Here is a 6,000-nt window from a genome sequence, read left to right on the forward strand (position 1 = left end):
CTGTGGTCATTGTACGAAAAAAAAGTCGCCGTTTTATCCGAAAGGCACATTATCAATTGTGATAGAAAATTAGTAGACAGCCGTATGAAATAAGGATAGTTGCTTTATCGGCCGTATAAACTTGTAAGCATTTGCTTACTACATAAATTGTCATGCATGGTGCCAGCGCGCATAGGCAAACATGATCATATGATGACTCGATGATGACTCGATGATCGCCGACACTCGCTGTGAAAATGCTGCATTGAGGAAGCGTTGCACTAACAGCGACCGAAGTGACCTTCGGGCTGTCTAACACTTCAACAGAAGCTGAGTGGCGAGAACATAGCACACGCAAAGCTACGACGTATCGGGCCACTTAGACTGCGCCCTCAAAACGGATAGTTTTCAAGACAAAGCCGTGCGGCCATCCCATACCCAGTTGCTGCCGAAGGAAGCAACTGCGTATGCGACAGAAGACGGCGCGGTTTGTCCCTGCCTTCCTGCCTTGCGGGCGCGAGATTGAACCATGGTCGTTGGCCCAGCCTCGCGCGCTTTCACTCTCACATACAGCGTACGGCCTGTGGCGATCGTGTTATCGCCCTTAGACTTTGCACAAAACGTCACGGCGACGGCGGCGACTACTGAAAAACTGCGCCTGGATTGTCCATATAATTGCTATCGCAATAAAGGAGTGGCTCACTGAGGATATGGACAGACTATCGAAGCACGGTCAACCAGTCGTTAAGGAACAAAGTTTGCCTCTTACCTACTAGCAAGGAAACATAAAAAAAATGGGGAAAGGCCGTACTTTTTCTAAAATTGTCTTGACGCATGCGTATCAGCAATTGCCGGATGATACTCCAGCCCATTTACTCACAATAGATGTAGTAAAATGCCTCTGCAGAGTGCAACGTTTGCTGTTAAGTGTGCTGGTGGCACCCGCACTATTTTTAAAGAGCAATGAATACATTTCTTTCAGGGTTATCTAAAGTAGACGCATAGCCTGAAGACAGGCTGGTTACCAACGAAACTGTAGAGGAGCACCAGGAAGTCCTCAGTGGGGTTCTCAACAGACTGCCGAAAGCGGTTTGCGTGCTCAAACTGCCAAGTGCCAGTTCTTAAAAGAGAGCTTGGAATATTTCGACCACCCGACTGATGCAATGGCATCTACCCTACTATATGGCATAGGTCTATGCCATATACCAAGCACCGTGCCTGCACCAAAGGAAGAAAACGAACTGAAAGCCTTCCTATAGATGGTGCATTTTCAGATTCCGAAGTGGTCGTTCTGAATCTGGCGAAGTAATGGGCCGCATACGGGTCAGCAACAGTACTAGGATGTGATGCGAAAAGAAGGAGCGGGCCTTCGAAGTGCTAAAGATGCTACTCACGTACGCGGCACTTTAATACTGATGCACGGTTATTTCTGTCTGGCAAAGCATTATACGGGCGCGAGGGAGCTGCATTAGGTGACAGCGGTGGTGATGGACGCGAGCAACCTGTTGCCCACGCCTTAACTACACTCAACAAGACGGAACGCAATTACGCTCACATTAACCGTGAAGCTCTAGGTATTACCTGTGGCGTTCGTCACTTTCACCAGTACCCCTGTGGATGAAAATTCCGCATTTTTACTGACCACAAGTCACAGTTAGGCATATTTAAAAGGAAGCAGAAGAGTCTGCCGAATTCGATAGGACGCTCGTATACGGATGCGGGAACCTTATAAACCATGAAGGTAAAATTTGGGGGGGGGGGGATTTTTCACTTAGAAGCGACGCCATCGTCGGTTAAAATTGCGCTTTAGCTCCGCCCCCCTGTCGAGCGCCACGCGCTGCTGCTGACGCTGACGATGTGAGCGGAGACCGGAAACCGCGGCTTAGTGACGTCAACACTGGTGTTCCGCTCCTTCGCAGTCTCCGCGACCGTGCCTGACCGGGCTTATTTCTGCGTGCGTGCCGTCCTAATCTCCTTCACTCGACCCTACATTCCTTTATTTGTGTGTATATAGGAGTGGTAGTTGACGTGCGCAGCATCAATTGAACTATTAGGCCAATGATGCCGGCGTTCTGTGCAGCCTCGGCTTGCACGAACACCAGCGGCTGCGACGTTGTTCCCATGTTCCATTAGTTCCTGCAAGACAAGAAGCTTTCAACTAAGTGGGAGGCTGCTGTGAAGCGAAACAACTTCAAGCGCTCAAGAACACGTGTTGTGCTCTAACCACTTCCGTGACGATTACTACCGGAGTTTATCAATAATGCGTGCTTTGGGTTCTCCTAAAAAATAGTTAGCACGCTGAACGGAAGTCGCATGTTTATCGCCCACCCTTCAGGCAGGTTTCATCGTCAAGCGCCGCGAATTTTCTATTCGCACGTGTGTTGTGAAACAGCCTGCATGCAGCTTCCATAACGCAGTGCAAGCGTAAAGTTTGCATGTGTTGGAAAGCCTGCTCACGCCAAGACGATGCGCTCCCCCTCCTCTCGCACACATAACAAAACCGACCATCTCACGTAGCCGACGGAATTCGCCGATTACGAGTAGCGTGCGGATGGCGCGCTGATGAAGGTTCTATACTTCACGTGCTACAAGAGCCGGTAAACTTTTCCCGCGCTTAAACCGCCTGTGTAGACTGCCGACAGCTCCTACGCTAGGTTCTTATTCTTGCACGTGTAAAATTCAATAGTTAGCTCGTTCCGTGCGACAAACAGCAGTATTTGAGTTATGTACATCCAGTTTCGGCTTCGCACAATTGGCTAGTCGCTCATGGCATTTCCGGGCGACGAGCGACGAGTTCGAGATTTCTAGAAATGAGCGATCGAGCGACAACACCGAGCGATTTGTTCAAGCGACGGCCTGTTTTGTCGCTCGAAGCCGTCGCCCATCACCGTCGCGCGCAAAATCGCTGTCGTAGAGTTTGGACTTAACGCCGAACTCTTCAGAGAAACGCAAGCTCTCAAAAATTTCCATGACCGTCTCAGCAAAACACCACCAAACTACATTGCACCGTGTTTCGTGTGCAGCGGCAGCAGTCGGTCCGGACGAACACCATTGTTGACGTCACGAGGCGCCCGGCCGATCACAGGCGGAAACGAGGCGCGCGAGCTGGGCGTGTCTGCTGCTGCACTTTACGTCAAAATAAAATATGTTTGCGCTTTCTTTCGCTCATTTTCAATGTGATATTCGAATTCAGAGGGTTGAAAACCACGGCGTACTGCTCTTCACTCATTTTTTTTTTGAAAAGCTTTCAGCTTCCCTTTAAAGGTGAGAAGCAGATCCTAATGGTTCCGTCACCGTGCTTGTGGCGCTGGTTTGGATGTTATCGGCTTATGAGTAAAAGCTGGATTATGTAAATACCAAAAATCACGGTACTGCTGACTGTTTAAGCAGGCTACTGATAACCACCAGCAATAAATGACATCATTTTGCTTGAAACAGTGCAGTAGCCTCCGGTGAGTTCTGCAGACGTAACATCAGCCGCTCTGCGTAAGCTTTGTCTGTCTCCTGTCAAGAAATGGGTCAGAGATGGCTGACCAGAACAGTGTGTGCCTCCGGAATATGCCTCCTATCAGGCGAGGCATGAAGAGGTGTATCTTCAACGCGACTGGATCTTGCACTATAACTGAGCAATTCTGCCAGAAGAACTGAGCAAGAAAAACGTTCTTGTCATTATGCATCCAAATCACACTCGCATGACAGCTAGCGCGATTTAGGAGCAGCTAGATCAATTAGAACAGGTCTGGAGTGCGGCCTGATCCCAGCGACCAGAACCAGTAACGCACTCCCTCACCTTAGCAGGATTGGCCGCACTGGTGCAGTACTTGACCACAACCTCCTATATGAATACAGCAATCAAACCCCGGCCCTCAGTCCGCCGCAGCTGCGAAGCAACTGACCACGGCGGCGGTCAGACCTATGATGCAGCAGAGGGTGCTAAGAATCTCTGGGGTCTGGACAGGCCGCCATTGGAATCGGAACCTGGCAACGTTTAACGCTAGAACGTTATCTAGTGAGGCGAGTCTAGCAGTGCTATTGGAGGAACTAGCGGGCAGTAAATGGGATATAATAGGGCTGAATGAGGTTAGGAGGACGGAAAAAGCTTATACAGTGCTAAAAAGCGGTCGCGTCCTGTGATACCAGGGCATGGCGGAGAGACGAGAACTAGGAGTCGGATTCCTCACTAATAAGGATATAGCTGGTAACATACAGCAATTCTATAGCATTAACAAGAGGGTGGCAGGTGTCGTTCTGCCACTTAGTAAAAAGTACAATTACGTCTAAAAGGTACGTCTAATAACAAGTACAAGTACGTCTGGGCACAATATTTTCACGCACATTTACATAAGAAAAAGGCGTTCAACAAGACTGTATTCTGAACACAACGCTCTTCATAGTCAAAGTGAACTCTGTAAATAATATGATCCCATAATCTGTTAAGCTATCAATATATGTTGATGACTTGCAAGTGGCATGCCGCGCCTCAAACCTATCCACCTTCGAACAACTACAATAACGATAAATATACTTACACAATGGCTGACAAAAATGGTTTCCGGTTTTCAACAGAAAAAAAAACTGTTACAGTTCAAACTTGCCAAAGTTGATGAGTGGTCCGGTTGGTATAGCATATTAGAGGTTCGATTGCCCAACATATTGGCGCGACACACAGAAGGGAAACACCCACAACAGAGTGCTCTGTGGTGTGTGTTTCTCTACTCTGTGTCTCGTCGGAATGTTGCGATATCTAACCTCTAAATTGTTACAGTTTAATTGAATTGTTACAATTGAAGGTCGTACGGGTCTACACCCCTACATCAAGTCATAATAACCAGGAAATTGAAAGCTTCTATGAAGACGTGCAATCGGCGATGGTTAAAATCAACACAAAATACACTTACTGATGGGCGACATCAATGCCAGGGTAGGCAATAAGCAGGCTGCAGGCAAGCCAGTAGGGGAATATGGCATAGGTTCTAGGAATATCAGGGGAGAGTTATTAGTAGAGTTTGCAGAACGGAATATGCGAATAATGAATACCTTCTTGCGCAAGCGGGATAGCCGAAAGTGGATGGGGAGGAGCCCGAATGGCGAGGTTCTAAATGAAATAGACTTTAGACGTTGCGCTAAGCCTCGCATCATACAAGATGTGGACGTCCTCGGCAAGGTGCGCTGGTGTGACTTTAGGATGGTAAGAACTCGAACTAGCCTGGACATGAGGAGGGAACGGAAGAAACGGGTACACAAGAAGCCGATCAATGAGTTAGCGGTAAGAGAAAAATAGAGCAATTTCGGATGAAGCTACAGGACAGGTATACGGCTTTAAATGAGGAAGCGGGCCTTAGGGTTGAAGCAAAGAACGACAGTCTTGTGGGCATCATTAAGGAGTGTGCAATAAACGTCGATGGTAACTTCGTTAGACTGGATACCGGTAAGCTAACGCAGGAGACGAAAGATCTGAATAAGAAACGGCAATTCATGAAAGCCTCTACCCTAGAGGTAAATTTGAACTGGCAGAACTTTCCAAGTGAATCAACAAGCAGAAGACCGCTGACATAAGGAAGTATAACATAGATAGAATTGAACATGCTCTCAGGAACGGAGGAAGCCTAGCAGTAGTGAAGAAGAAACTAGGAATAGGCAATAATCAGAAGCAGGCGTTAAGAGACAAAGCCGGAAATACCATTACTTATATGGATGAGATAGTTCAAGTGGCTTAGGAGATGTATAGAGATATATACACGCCGGAAGAAGTAACGTAAGCCTTGTGAGCTATGCAAAGGGGGAAGGCCGCTGAGGAGGATCAGGTAACAGCATATTTGTTGAAGGATGGTGGGCAAATTGTTCTAGAAAAACTGGCCACCCTGTATACGCAATATCTCATGACCTCGAGCGTACCAGAATCTGGGAAGAACGGCAACATAATCTTTATCCATAAGAAAGGGGACGGCAAATAATTGAAAAATTATAGACCGATCAGCTTACTGTCCGTTGCCTACAACGTTTCCGATGTTTAGCACAAAA

The sequence above is a fragment of the Dermacentor albipictus genome, chromosome 5, assembly GCF_038994185.2.
Source record: "Dermacentor albipictus isolate Rhodes 1998 colony chromosome 5, USDA_Dalb.pri_finalv2, whole genome shotgun sequence".
NCBI lineage: Eukaryota > Metazoa > Arthropoda > Arachnida > Ixodida > Ixodidae > Dermacentor > Dermacentor albipictus.